Below are 15,331 nucleotides of genomic sequence, written 5' to 3'. Positions count from 1 at the left end.
CGACTCCCATTAACCCCTGACTATACCGGGTATACGCTTATCACAATGCCTTTCTGGTCTGTGCTGAAGCAGGGCATTCTGGCAGCCAAGTGGCTTGACCTTTTTGTTAGTGAGCCTGGTTACCCCCTCTCGGAACCACAGACTTAGAAATCGCCAGCTCATATACAGTGCATAAAATATATTTATATATATACCCTTATACACCATTTTAATAAAAAATATCACAAAATTCTTCTAAGTCCCTCGGGAAGAGTGAAAGACGCGCACGTTCATTTTCAGAGCTCCTAGACCTTCCTATAAGAAGTTAGCCAAAAAGTAGGTTCGAAAAACGCTTAGGTTAAGTTTCAGAGTTGCTTCTAATGTACCAAAGCTGGACTTAGACATAATTTCACTCTCACAACATTATGGCTGGTTGGAGACAGTCCGAACCACAAGTACCGGGTCCATGGTTCTGGGCGTATACTGGGGGGACGGGGACGACTGCCATTAACCCCTGACTATACCGGGGATACGCTTATCACAATGCCTTTCTGGTCTGTGCTGAAGCAGGGCATTCTGGCAGCCAAGTGGCTTGACCTTTATTAGTGAGCCTGGTTACCCCCTCTCGGAACCACAGACTTAGAAATCGCCAGCTCATATACAGTGCATAAAATATATTTATCTATATACCCTTATACACTATTTTAATAAAAAATATCACAAAATTCTTCTAAGTCCCTCGGGAAGAGTGAAAGACGCGCACGTTCATTTTCAGAGCTCCTAGACCTTCCTATAAGAAGTTAGCCAAAAAGTAGCTTCGAAAAACGCTTAGGTTAAGTTTCAGAGTTGCTTCTAATGTACAGTACCAAAGCTGGACTTAGACATAATTTCACTCTCACAACATTATGGCTGGTTGGAGACAGTCCGAACCACAAGTACCGGGTCCATGGTTCTGGGCGTATACTGGGGGGACGGGGACGACTCCCATTAACCCCTGACTATACCGGGGATACGCTTATCACAATGCCTTTCTGGTCTGTGCTGAAGCAGGGCATTCTGGCAGCCAAGTGGCTTGACCTTTATTAGTGAGCCTGGTTACCCCCTCTCGGAACCACAGACTTAGAAATCGCCAGCTCATATACAGTGCATAAAATGTATTTATATATATACCCTTATACACCATTTTAATAAAAAATATCACAAAATTCTTCTAAGTCCCTCGGGAAGAGTGAAAGACGCGCACGTTCATTTTCAGAGCTCCTAGACCTTCCTATAAGAAGTTAGCCAAAAAGTAGGTTCGAAAAACGCTTAGGTTAAGTTTCAGAGTTGCTTCTAATGTACCAAAGCTGGACTTAGACATAATTTCACTCTCACAACATTATGGCTGGTTGGAGACAGTCCGAACCACAAGTACCGGGTCCATGGTTCTGGGCGTATACTGGGGGGACGGGGACGACTCCCATTAACCCCTGACTATACCGGGTATACGCTTATCACAATGCCTTTCTGGTCTGTGCTGAAGCAGGGCATTCTGGCAGCCAAGTGGCTTGACCTTTATTAGTGAGCCTGGTTACCCCCTCTCGGAACCACAGACTTAGAAATCGCCAGCTCATATACAGTGCATAAAATGTATTTATATATATACCCTTATACACCATTTTAATAAAAAATATCACAAAATTCTTCTAAGTCCCTCGGGAAGAGTGAAAGACGCGCACGTTCATTTTCAGAGCTCCTAGACCTTCCTATAAGAAGTTAGCCAAAAAGTAGGTTCGAAAAACGCTTAGGTTAAGTTTCAGAGTTGCTTCTAATGTACCAAAGCTGGACTTAGACATAATTTCACTCTCACAACATTATGGCTGGTTGGAGACAGTCCGAACCACAAGTACCGGGTCCATGGTTCTGGGCGTATACTGGGGGGACGGGGACGACTCCCATTAACCCCTGACTATACCGGGTATACGCTTATCACAATGCCTTTCTGGTCTGTGCTGAAGCAGGGCATTCTGGCAGCCAAGTGGCTTGACCTTTTTGTTAGTGAGCCTGGTTACCCCCTCTCGGAACCACAGACTTAGAAATCGCCAGCTCATATACAGTGCATAAAATATATTTATCTATATACCCTTATACACTATTTTAATAAAAAATATCACAAAATTCTTCTAAGTCCCTCGGGAAGAGTGAAAGACGCGCACGTTCATTTTCAGAGCTCCTAGACCTTCCTATAAGAAGTTAGCCAAAAAGTAGCTTCGAAAAACGCTTAGGTTAAGTTTCAGAGTTGCTTCTAATGTACAGTACCAAAGCTGGACTTAGACATAATTTCACTCTCACAACATTATGGCTGGTTGGAGACAGTCCGAACCACAAGTACCGGGTCCATGGTTCTGGGCGTATACTGGGGGGACGGGGACGACTCCCATTAACCCCTGACTATACCGGGGATACGCTTATCACAATGCCTTTCTGGTCTGTGCTGAAGCAGGGCATTCTGGCAGCCAAGTGGCTTGACCTTTATTAGTGAGCCTGGTTACCCCCTCTCGGAACCACAGACTTAGAAATCGCCAGCTCATATACAGTGCATAAAATGTATTTATATATATACCCTTATACACCATTTTAATAAAAAATATCACAAAATTCTTCTAAGTCCCTCGGGAAGAGTGAAAGACGCGCACGTTCATTTTCAGAGCTCCTAGACCTTCCTATAAGAAGTTAGCCAAAAAGTAGGTTCGAAAAACGCTTAGGTTAAGTTTCAGAGTTGCTTCTAATGTACCAAAGCTGGACTTAGACATAATTTTACTCTCACAACATTATGGCTGGTTGGAGACAGTCCGAACCACAAGTACCGGGTCCATGGTTCTGGGCGTATACTGGGGGGACGGGGACGACTCCCATTAACCCCTGACTATACCGGGGATACGCTTATCACAATGCCTTTCTGGTCTGTGCTGAAGCAGGGCATTCTGGCAGCCAAGTGGCTTGACCTTTATAAGTGAGCCTGGTTACCCCCTCTCGGAACCACAGACTTAGAAATCGCCAGCTCATATACAGTGCATAAAATATATTTATCTATATACCCTTATACACTATTTTAATAAAAAAAATCACAAAATTCTTCTAAGTCCCTCGGGAAGAGTGAAAGACGCGCACGTTCATTTTCAGAGCTCCTAGACCTTCCTATAAGAAGTTAGCCAAAAAGTAGCTTCGAAAAACGCTTAGGTTAAGTTTCAGAGTTGCTTCTAATGTACCAAAGCTGTACTGAGACATAATTTCACTCTCACAACATTATGGCTGGTTGGAGACAGTCCGAACCACAAGTACCGGGTCCATGGTTCTGGGCGTATACTGGGGGGACGGGGACGACTCCCATTAACCCCTGACTATACCGGGTATACGCTTATCACAATGCCTTTCTGGTCTGTGCTGAAGCAGGGCATTCTGGCAGCCAAGTGGCTTGACCTTTTTGTTAGTGAGCCTGGTTACCCCCTCTCGGAACCACAGACTTAGAAATCGCCAGCTCATATACAGTGCATAAAATATATTTATATATATACCCTTATACACCATTTTAATAAAAAATATCACAAAATTCTTCTAAGTCCCTCGGGAAGAGTGAAAGACGCGCACGTTCATTTTCAGAGCTCCTAGACCTTCCTATAAGAAGTTAGCCAAAAAGTAGGTTCGAATAACGCTTAGGTTAAGTTTCAGAGTTGCTTCTAATGTACCAAAGCTGGACTTAGACATAATTTCACTCTCACAACATTATGGCTGGTTGGAGACAGTCCGAACCACAAGTACCGGGTCCATGGTTCTGGGCGTATACTGGGGGGACGGGGACGACTGCCATTAACCCCTGACTATACCGGGGATACGCTTATCACAATGCCTTTCTGGTCTGTGCTGAAGCAGGGCATTCTGGCAGCCAAGTGGCTTGACCTTTATTAGTGAGCCTGGTTACCCCCTTTCGGAACCACAGACTTAGAAATCGCCAGCTCATATACAGTGCATAAAATATATTTATCTATATACCCTTATACACTATTTTAATAAAAAATATCACAAAATTCTTCTAAGTCCCTCGGGAAGAGTGAAAGACGCGCACGTTCATTTTCAGAGCTCCTAGACCTTCCTATAAGAAGTTAGCCAAAAAGTAGCTTCGAAAAACGCTTAGGTTAAGTTTCAGAGTTGCTTCTAATGTACAGTACCAAAGCTGGACTTAGACATAATTTCACTCTCACAACATTATGGCTGGTTGGAGACAGTCCGAACCACAAGTACCGGGTCCATGGTTCTGGGCGTATACTGGGGGGACGGGGACGACTCCCATTAACCCCTGACTATACCGGGGATACGCTTATCACAATGCCTTTCTGGTCTGTGCTGAAGCAGGGCATTCTGGCAGCCAAGTGGCTTGACCTTTATTAGTGAGCCTGGTTACCCCCTCTCGGAACCACAGACTTAGAAATCGCCAGCTCATATACAGTGCATAAAATGTATTTATATATATACCCTTATACACCATTTTAATAAAAAATATCACAAAATTCTTCTAAGTTCCTCGGGAAGAGTGAAAGACGCGCACGTTCATTTTCAGAGCTCCTAGACCTTCCTATAAGAAGTTAGCCAAAAAGTAGGTTCGAAAAACGCTTAGGTTAAGTTTCAGAGTTGCTTCTAATGTACCAAAGCTGGACTTAGACATAATTTCACTCTCACAACATTATGGCTGGTTGGAGACAGTCCGAACCACAAGTACCGGGTCCATGGTTCTGGGCGTATACTGGGGGGACGGGGACGACTGCCATTAACCCCTGACTATACCGGGGATACGCTTATCACAATGCCTTTCTGGTCTGTGCTGAAGCAGGGCATTCTGGCAGCCAAGTGGCTTGACCTTTATTAGTGAGCCTGGTTACCCCCTCTCGGAACCACAGACTTAGAAATCGCCAGCTCATATACAGTGCATAAAATATATTTATCTATATACCCTTATACACTATTTTAATAAAAAATATCACAAAATTCTTCTAAGTCCCTCGGGAAGAGTGAAAGACGCGCACGTTCATTTTCAGAGCTCCTAGACCTTCCTATAAGAAGTTAGCCAAAAAGTAGCTTCGAAAAACGCTTAGGTTAAGTTTCAGAGTTGCTTCTAATGTACAGTACCAAAGCTGGACTTAGACATAATTTCACTCTCACAACATTATGGCTGGTTGGAGACAGTCCGAACCACAAGTACCGGGTCCATGGTTCTGGGCGTATACTGGGGGGACGGGGACGACTCCCATTAACCCCTGACTATACCGGGGATACGCTTATCACAATGCCTTTCTGGTCTGTGCTGAAGCAGGGCATTCTGGCAGCCAAGTGGCTTGACCTTTATTAGTGAGCCTGGTTACCCCCTCTCGGAACCACAGACTTAGAAATCGCCAGCTCATATACAGTGCATAAAATGTATTTATATATATACCCTTATACACCATTTTAATAAAAAATATCACAAAATTCTTCTAAGTCCCTCGGGAAGAGTGAAAGACGCGCACGTTCATTTTCAGAGCTCCTAGACCTTCCTATAAGAAGTTAGCCAAAAAGTAGGTTCGAAAAACGCTTAGGTTAAGTTTCAGAGTTGCTTCTAATGTACCAAAGCTGGACTTAGACATAATTTTACTCTCACAACATTATGGCTGGTTGGAGACAGTCCGAACCACAAGTACCGGGTCCATGGTTCTGGGCGTATACTGGGGGGACGGGGACGACTCCCATTAACCCCTGACTATACCGGGGATACGCTTATCACAATGCCTTTCTGGTCTGTGCTGAAGCAGGGCATTCTGGCAGCCAAGTGGCTTGACCTTTATAAGTGAGCCTGGTTACCCCCTCTCGGAACCACAGACTTAGAAATCGCCAGCTCATATACAGTGCATAAAATATATTTATCTATATACCCTTATACACTATTTTAATAAAAAAAATCACAAAATTCTTCTAAGTCCCTCGGGAAGAGTGAAAGACGCGCACGTTCATTTTCAGAGCTCCTAGACCTTCCTATAAGAAGTTAGCCAAAAAGTAGCTTCGAAAAACGCTTAGGTTAAGTTTCAGAGTTGCTTCTAATGTACCAAAGCTGTACTGAGACATAATTTCACTCTCACAACATTATGGCTGGTTGGAGACAGTCCGAACCACAAGTACCGGGTCCATGGTTCTGGGCGTATACTGGGGGGACGGGGACGACTCCCATTAACCCCTGACTATACCGGGTATACGCTTATCACAATGCCTTTCTGGTCTGTGCTGAAGCAGGGCATTCTGGCAGCCAAGTGGCTTGACCTTTTTGTTAGTGAGCCTGGTTACCCCCTCTCGGAACCACAGACTTAGAAATCGCCAGCTCATATACAGTGCATAAAATATATTTATATATATACCCTTATACACCATTTTAATAAAAAATATCACAAAATTCTTCTAAGTCCCTCGGGAAGAGTGAAAGACGCGCACGTTCATTTTCAGAGCTCCTAGACCTTCCTATAAGAAGTTAGCCAAAAAGTAGGTTCAAAAAACGCTTAGGTTAAGTTTCAGAGTTGCTTCTAATGTACCAAAGCTGGACTTAGACATAATTTCACTCTCACAACATTATGGCTGGTTGGAGACAGTCCGAACCACAAGTACCGGGTCCATGGTTCTGGGCGTATACTGGGGGGACGGGGACGACTCCCATTAACCCCTGACTATACCGGGGATACGCTTATCACAATGCCTTTCTGGTCTGTGCTGAAGCAGGGCATTCTGGCAGCCAAGTGGCTTGACCTTTATTAGTGAGCCTGGTTACCCCCTCTCGGAACCACAGACTTAGAAATCGCCAGCTCATATACAGTGCATAAAATATATTTATCTATATACCCTTATACACTATTTTAATAAAAAATATCACAAAATTCTTCTAAGTCCCTCGGGAAGAGTGAAAGACGCGCACGTTCATTTTAAGAGCTCCTAGACCTTCCTATAAGAAGTTAGCCAAAAAGTAGCTTCGAAAAACGCTTAGGTTAAGTTTCAGAGTTGCTTCTAATGTACCAAAGCTGGACTTAGACATAATTTTACTCTCACAACATTATGGCTGGTTGGAGACAGTCCGAACCACAAGTACCGGGTCCATGGTTCTGGGCGTATACTGGGGGGACGGGGACGACTCCCATTAACCCCTGACTATACCGGGGATACGCTTATCACAATGCCTTTCTGGTCTGTGCTGAAGCAGGGCATTCTGGCAGCCAAGTGGCTTGACCTTTATTAGTGAGCCTGGTTACCCCCTCTCGGAACCACAGACTTAGAAATCGCCAGCTCATATACAGTGCATAAAATGTATTTATATATATACCCTTATACACCATTTTAATAAAAAATATCACAAAATTCTTCTAAGTTCCTCGGGAAGAGTGAAAGACGCGCACGTTCATTTTCAGAGCTCCTAGACCTTCCTATAAGAAGTTAGCCAAAAAGTAGGTTCGAAAAACGCTTAGGTTAAGTTTCAGAGTTGCTTCTAATGTACCAAAGCTGGACTTAGACATAATTTCACTCTCACAACATTATGGCTGGTTGGAGACAGTCCGAACCACAAGTACCGGGTCCATGGTTCTGGGCGTATACTGGGGGGACGGGGACGACTGCCATTAACCCCTGACTATACCGGGGATACGCTTATCACAATGCCTTTCTGGTCTGTGCTGAAGCAGGGCATTCTGGCAGCCAAGTGGCTTGACCTTTATTAGTGAGCCTGGTTACCCCCTCTCGGAACCACAGACTTAGAAATCGCCAGCTCATATACAGTGCATAAAATATATTTATCTATATACCCTTATACACTATTTTAATAAAAAATATCACAAAATTCTTCTAAGTCCCTCGGGAAGAGTGAAAGACGCGCACGTTCATTTTCAGAGCTCCTAGACCTTCCTATAAGAAGTTAGCCAAAAAGTAGCTTCGAAAAACGCTTAGGTTAAGTTTCAGAGTTGCTTCTAATGTACAGTACCAAAGCTGGACTTAGACATAATTTCACTCTCACAACATTATGGCTGGTTGGAGACAGTCCGAACCACAAGTACCGGGTCCATGGTTCTGGGCGTATACTGGGGGGACGGGGACGACTCCCATTAACCCCTGACTATACCGGGGATACGCTTATCACAATGCCTTTCTGGTCTGTGCTGAAGCAGGGCATTCTGGCAGCCAAGTGGCTTGACCTTTATTAGTGAGCCTGGTTACCCCCTCTCGGAACCACAGACTTAGAAATCGCCAGCTCATATACAGTGCATAAAATGTATTTATATATATACCCTTATACACCATTTTAATAAAAAATATCACAAAATTCTTCTAAGTCCCTCGGGAAGAGTGAAAGACGCGCACGTTCATTTTCAGAGCTCCTAGACCTTCCTATAAGAAGTTAGCCAAAAAGTAGGTTCGAAAAACGCTTAGGTTAAGTTTCAGAGTTGCTTCTAATGTACCAAAGCTGGACTTAGACATAATTTTACTCTCACAACATTATGGCTGGTTGGAGACAGTCCGAACCACAAGTACCGGGTCCATGGTTCTGGGCGTATACTGGGGGGACGGGGACGACTCCCATTAACCCCTGACTATACCGGGGATACGCTTATCACAATGCCTTTCTGGTCTGTGCTGAAGCAGGGCATTCTGGCAGCCAAGTGGCTTGACCTTTATAAGTGAGCCTGGTTACCCCCTCTCGGAACCACAGACTTAGAAATCGCCAGCTCATATACAGTGCATAAAATATATTTATCTATATACCCTTATACACTATTTTAATAAAAAAAATCACAAAATTCTTCTAAGTCCCTCGGGAAGAGTGAAAGACGCGCACGTTCATTTTCAGAGCTCCTAGACCTTCCTATAAGAAGTTAGCCAAAAAGTAGCTTCGAAAAACGCTTAGGTTAAGTTTCAGAGTTGCTTCTAATGTACCAAAGCTGTACTGAGACATAATTTCACTCTCACAACATTATGGCTGGTTGGAGACAGTCCGAACCACAAGTACCGGGTCCATGGTTCTGGGCGTATACTGGGGGGACGGGGACGACTCCCATTAACCCCTGACTATACCGGGTATACGCTTATCACAATGCCTTTCTGGTCTGTGCTGAAGCAGGGCATTCTGGCAGCCAAGTGGCTTGACCTTTTTGTTAGTGAGCCTGGTTACCCCCTCTCGGAACCACAGACTTAGAAATCGCCAGCTCATATACAGTGCATAAAATATATTTATATATATACCCTTATACACCATTTTAATAAAAAATATCACAAAATTCTTCTAAGTCCCTCGGGAAGAGTGAAAGACGCGCACGTTCATTTTCAGAGCTCCTAGACCTTCCTATAAGAAGTTAGCCAAAAAGTAGGTTCAAAAAACGCTTAGGTTAAGTTTCAGAGTTGCTTCTAATGTACCAAAGCTGGACTTAGACATAATTTCACTCTCACAACATTATGGCTGGTTGGAGACAGTCCGAACCACAAGTACCGGGTCCATGGTTCTGGGCGTATACTGGGGGGACGGGGACGACTCCCATTAACCCCTGACTATACCGGGGATACGCTTATCACAATGCCTTTCTGGTCTGTGCTGAAGCAGGGCATTCTGGCAGCCAAGTGGCTTGACCTTTATTAGTGAGCCTGGTTACCCCCTCTCGGAACCACAGACTTAGAAATCGCCAGCTCATATACAGTGCATAAAATATATTTATCTATATACCCTTATACACTATTTTAATAAAAAATATCACAAAATTCTTCTAAGTCCCTCGGGAAGAGTGAAAGACGCGCACGTTCATTTTAAGAGCTCCTAGACCTTCCTATAAGAAGTTAGCCAAAAAGTAGCTTCGAAAAACGCTTAGGTTAAGTTTCAGAGTTGCTTCTAATGTACCAAAGCTGGACTTAGACATAATTTTACTCTCACAACATTATGGCTGGTTGGAGACAGTCCGAACCACAAGTACCGGGTCCATGGTTCTGGGCGTATACTGGGGGGACGGGGACGACTCCCATTAACCCCTGACTATACCGGGGATACGCTTATCACAATGCCTTTCTGGTCTGTGCTGAAGCAGGGCATTCTGGCAGCCAAGTGGCTTGACCTTTATTAGTGAGCCTGGTTACCCCCTCTCGGAACCACAGACTTAGAAATCGCCAGCTCATATACAGTGCATAAAATGTATTTATATATATATACCCTTATACACCATTTTAATAAAAAATATCACAAAATTCTTCTAAGTCCCTCGGGAAGAGTGAAAGACGCGCACGTTCATTTTCAGAGCTCCTAGACCTTCCTATAAGAAGTTAGCCAAAAAGTAGCTTCGAAAAACGCTTAGGTTAAGTTTCAGAGTTGCTTCTAATGTACCAAAGCTGGACTTAGACATAATTTTACTCTCACAACATTATGGCTGGTTGGAGACAGTCCGAACCACAAGTACCGGGTCCATGGTTCTGGGCGTATACTGGGGGGACGGGGACGACTCCCATTAACCCCTGACTATACCGGGGATACGCTTATCACAATGCCTTTCTGGTCTGTGCTGAAGCAGGGCATTCTGGCAGCCAAGTGGCTTGACCTTTATTAGTGAGCCTGGTTACCCCCTCTCGGAACCACAGACTTAGAAATCGCCAGCTCATATACAGTGCATAAAATATATTTATCTATATACCCTTATACACTATTTTAATAAAAAATATCACAAAATTCTTCTAAGTCCCTCGGGAAGAGTGAAAGACGCGCACGTTCATTTTCAGAGCTCCTAGACCTTCCTATAAGAAGTTAGCCAAAAAGTAGCTTCGAAAAACGCTTAGGTTAAGTTTCAGAGTTGCTTCTAATGTACCAAAGCTGTACTGAGACATAATTTCACTCTCACAACATTATGGCTGGTTGGAGACAGTCCGAACCACAAGTACCGGGTCCATGGTTCTGGGCGTATACTGGGGGGACGGGGACGACTCCCATTAACCCCTGACTATACCGGGTATACGCTTATCACAATGCCTTTCTGGTCTGTGCTGAAGCAGGGCATTCTGGCAGCCAAGTGGCTTGACCTTTTTGTTAGTGAGCCTGGTTACCCCCTCTCGGAACCACAGACTTAGAAATCGCCAGCTCATATACAGTGCATAAAATATATTTATATATATACCCTTATACACCATTTTAATAAAAAATATCACAAAATTCTTCTAAGTCCCTCGGGAAGAGTGAAAGACGCGCACGTTCATTTTCAGAGCTCCTAGACCTTCCTATAAGAAGTTAGCCAAAAAGTAGGTTCGAAAAACGCTTAGGTTAAGTTTCAGAGTTGCTTCTAATGTACCAAAGCTGTACTGAGACATAATTTCACTCTCACAACATTATGGCTGGTTGGAGACAGTCCGAACCACAAGTACCGGGTCCATGGTTCTGGGCGTATACTGGGGGGACGGGGACGACTGCCATTAACCCCTGACTATACCGGGGATACGCTTATCACAATGCCTTTCTGGTCTGTGCTGAAGCAGGGCATTCTGGCAGCCAAGTGGCTTGACCTTTATTAGTGAGCCTGGTTACCCCCTCTCGGAACCACAGACTTAGAAATCGCCAGCTCATATACAGTGCATAAAATATATTTATCTATATACCCTTATACACTATTTTAATAAAAAATATCACAAAATTCTTCTAAGTCCCTCGGGAAGAGTGAAAGACGCGCACGTTCATTTTCAGAGCTCCTAGACCTTCCTATAAGAAGTTAGCCAAAAAGTAGCTTCTAAAAGCGCTTAGGTTAAGTTTCAGAGTTGCTTCTAATGTACCAAAGCTGGACTTAGACATAATTTTACTCTCACAACATTATGGCTGGTTGGAGACAGTCCGAACCACAAGTACCGGGTCCATGGTTCTGGGCGTATACTGGGGGGACGGGGACGACTCCCATTAACCCCTGACTATACCGGGGATACGCTTATCACAATGCCTTTCTGGTCTGTGCTGAAGCAGGGCATTCTGGCAGCCAAGTGGCTTGACCTTTATTAGTGAGCCTGGTTACCCCCTCTCGGAACCACAGACTTAGAAATCGCCAGCTCATATACAGTGCATAAAATGTATTTATATATATATACCCTTATACACCATTTTAATAAAAAATATCACAAAATTCTTCTAAGACCCTCGGGAAGAGTGAAAGACGCGCACGTTCATTTTCAGAGCTCCTAGACCTTCCTATAAGAAGTTAGCCAAAAAGTAGCTTCGAAAAACGCTTAGGTTAAGTTTCAGAGTTGCTTCTAATGTACCAAAGCTGGACTTAGACATAATTTTACTCTCACAACATTATGGCTGGTTGGAGACAGTCCGAACCACAAGTACCGGGTCCATGGTTCTGGGCGTATACTGGGGGGACGGGGACGACTCCCATTAACCCCTGACTATACCGGGGATACGCTTATCACAATGCCTTTCTGGTCTGTGCTGAAGCAGGGCATTCTGGCAGCCAAGTGGCTTGACCTTTATTAGTGAGCCTGGTTACCCCCTCTCGGAACCACAGACTTAGAAATCGCCAGCTCATATACAGTGCATAAAATATATTTATCTATATACCCTTATACACTATTTTAATAAAAAATATCACAAAATTCTTCTAAGTCCCTCGGGAAGAGTGAAAGACGCGCACGTTCATTTTCAGAGCTCCTAGACCTTCCTATAAGAAGTTAGCCAAAAAGTAGCTTCGAAAAACGCTTAGGTTAAGTTTCAGAGTTGCTTCTAATGTACCAAAGCTGTACTGAGACATAATTTCACTCTCACAACATTATGGCTGGTTGGAGACAGTCCGAACCACAAGTACCGGGTCCATGGTTCTGGGCGTATACTGGGGGGACGGGGACGACTCCCATTAACCCCTGACTATACCGGGTATACGCTTATCACAATGCCTTTCTGGTCTGTGCTGAAGCAGGGCATTCTGGCAGCCAAGTGGCTTGACCTTTTTGTTAGTGAGCCTGGTTACCCCCTCTCGGAACCACAGACTTAGAAATCGCCAGCTCATATACAGTGCATAAAATATATTTATATATATACCCTTATACACCATTTTAATAAAAAATATCACAAAATTCTTCTAAGTCCCTCGGGAAGAGTGAAAGACGCGCACGTTCATTTTCAGAGCTCCTAGACCTTCCTATAAGAAGTTAGCCAAAAAGTAGGTTCGAAAAACGCTTAGGTTAAGTTTCAGAGTTGCTTCTAATGTACCAAAGCTGTACTGAGACATAATTTCACTCTCACAACATTATGGCTGGTTGGAGACAGTCCGAACCACAAGTACCGGGTCCATGGTTCTGGGCGTATACTGGGGGGACGGGGACGACTGCCATTAACCCCTGACTATACCGGGGATACGCTTATCACAATGCCTTTCTGGTCTGTGCTGAAGCAGGGCATTCTGGCAGCCAAGTGGCTTGACCTTTATTAGTGAGCCTGGTTACCCCCTCTCGGAACCACAGACTTAGAAATCGCCAGCTCATATACAGTGCATAAAATATATTTATCTATATACCCTTATACACTATTTTAATAAAAAATATCACAAAATTCTTCTAAGTCCCTCGGGAAGAGTGAAAGACGCGCACGTTCATTTTCAGAGCTCCTAGACCTTCCTATAAGAAGTTAGCCAAAAAGTAGCTTCTAAAAGCGCTTAGGTTAAGTTTCAGAGTTGCTTCTAATGTACCAAAGCTGTACTGAGACATAATTTCACTCTCACAACATTATGGCTGGTTGGAGACAGTCCGAAACACAAGTACCGGGTCCATGGTTCTGGCCGTATACTGGGGGGACGGGGACGACTCCCATTAACCCCTGACTATACCGGGTATACGCTTATCACAATGCCTTTCTGGTCTGTGCTGAAGCAGGGCATTCTGGCAGCCAAGTGGCTTGACCTTTATTAATGAGCCTGGTTACCCCCTCTCGGAACCACAGACTTAGAAATCGCCAGCTCATATACAGTGCATAAAATATATTTATATATATACCCTTATACACCATTTTAATAAAAAATATCACACAATTCTTCTAAGTCCCTCGGGAAGAGTGAAAGACGCGCACGTTCATTTTAAGAGCTCCTAGACCTTCCTATAAGAAGTTAGCCAAAAAGTAGCTTCGAAAAACGCTTAGGTTAAGTTTCAGAGTTGCTTCTAATGTACCAAAGCTGGACTTAGACATAATTTTACTCTCACAACATTATGGCTGGTTGGAGACAGTCCGAACCACAAGTACCGGGTCCATGGTTCTGGGCGTATACTGAGGGGACGGGGACGACTCCCATTAACCCCTGACTATACCGGGGATACGCTTATCACAATGCCTTTCTGGTCTGTGCTGAAGCAGGGCATTCTGGCAGCCAAGTGGCTTGACCTTTATTAGTGAGCCTGGTTACCCCCTCTCGGAACCACAGACTTAGAAATCGCCAGCTCATATACAGTGCATAAAATATATTTATATATATACCCTTATACACCATTTTAATAAAAAATATCACAAAATTCTTCTAAGTCCCTCGGGAAGAGTGAAAGACGCGCACGTTCATTTTCAGAGCTCCTAGACCTTCCTATAAGAAGTTAGCCAAAAAGTAGGTTCGAAAAACGCTTAGGTTAAGTTTCAGAGTTGCTTCTAATGTACCAAAGCTGTACTGAGACATAATTTCACTCTCACAACATTATGGCTGGTTGGAGACAGTCCGAACCACAAGTACCGGGTCCATGGTTCTGGGCGTATACTGGGGGGACGGGGACGACTGCCATTAACCCCTGACTATACCGGGGATACGCTTATCACAATGCCTTTCTGGTCTGTGCTGAAGCAGGGCATTCTGGCAGCCAAGTGGCTTGACCTTTATTAGTGAGCCTGGTTACCCCCTCTCGGAACCACAGACTTAGAAATCGCCAGCTCATATACAGTGCATAAAATATATTTATCTATATACCCTTATACACTATTTTAATAAAAAATATCACAAAATTCTTCTAAGTCCCTCGGGAAGAGTGAAAGACGCGCACGTTCATTTTCAGAGCTCCTAGACCTTCCTATAAGAAGTTAGCCAAAAAGTAGCTTCGAAAAACGCTTAGGTTAAGTTTCAGAGTTGCTTCTAATGTACCAAAGCTGGACTTAGACATAATTTTACTCTCACAACATTATGGCTGGTTGGAGACAGTCCGAACCACAAGTACCGGGTCCATGGTTCTGGGCGTATACTGAGGGGACGGGGACGACTCCCATTAACCCCTGACTATACCGGGGATACGCTTATCACAATGCCTTTCTGGTCTGTGCTGAAGCAGGGCATTCTGGCAGCCA

Source organism: Ascaphus truei, chromosome 4 (assembly GCF_040206685.1).
Source record: "Ascaphus truei isolate aAscTru1 chromosome 4, aAscTru1.hap1, whole genome shotgun sequence".
Classification (NCBI taxonomy): domain Eukaryota; kingdom Metazoa; phylum Chordata; class Amphibia; order Anura; family Ascaphidae; genus Ascaphus; species Ascaphus truei.
This window is presented reverse-complemented; position numbering follows the sequence as displayed.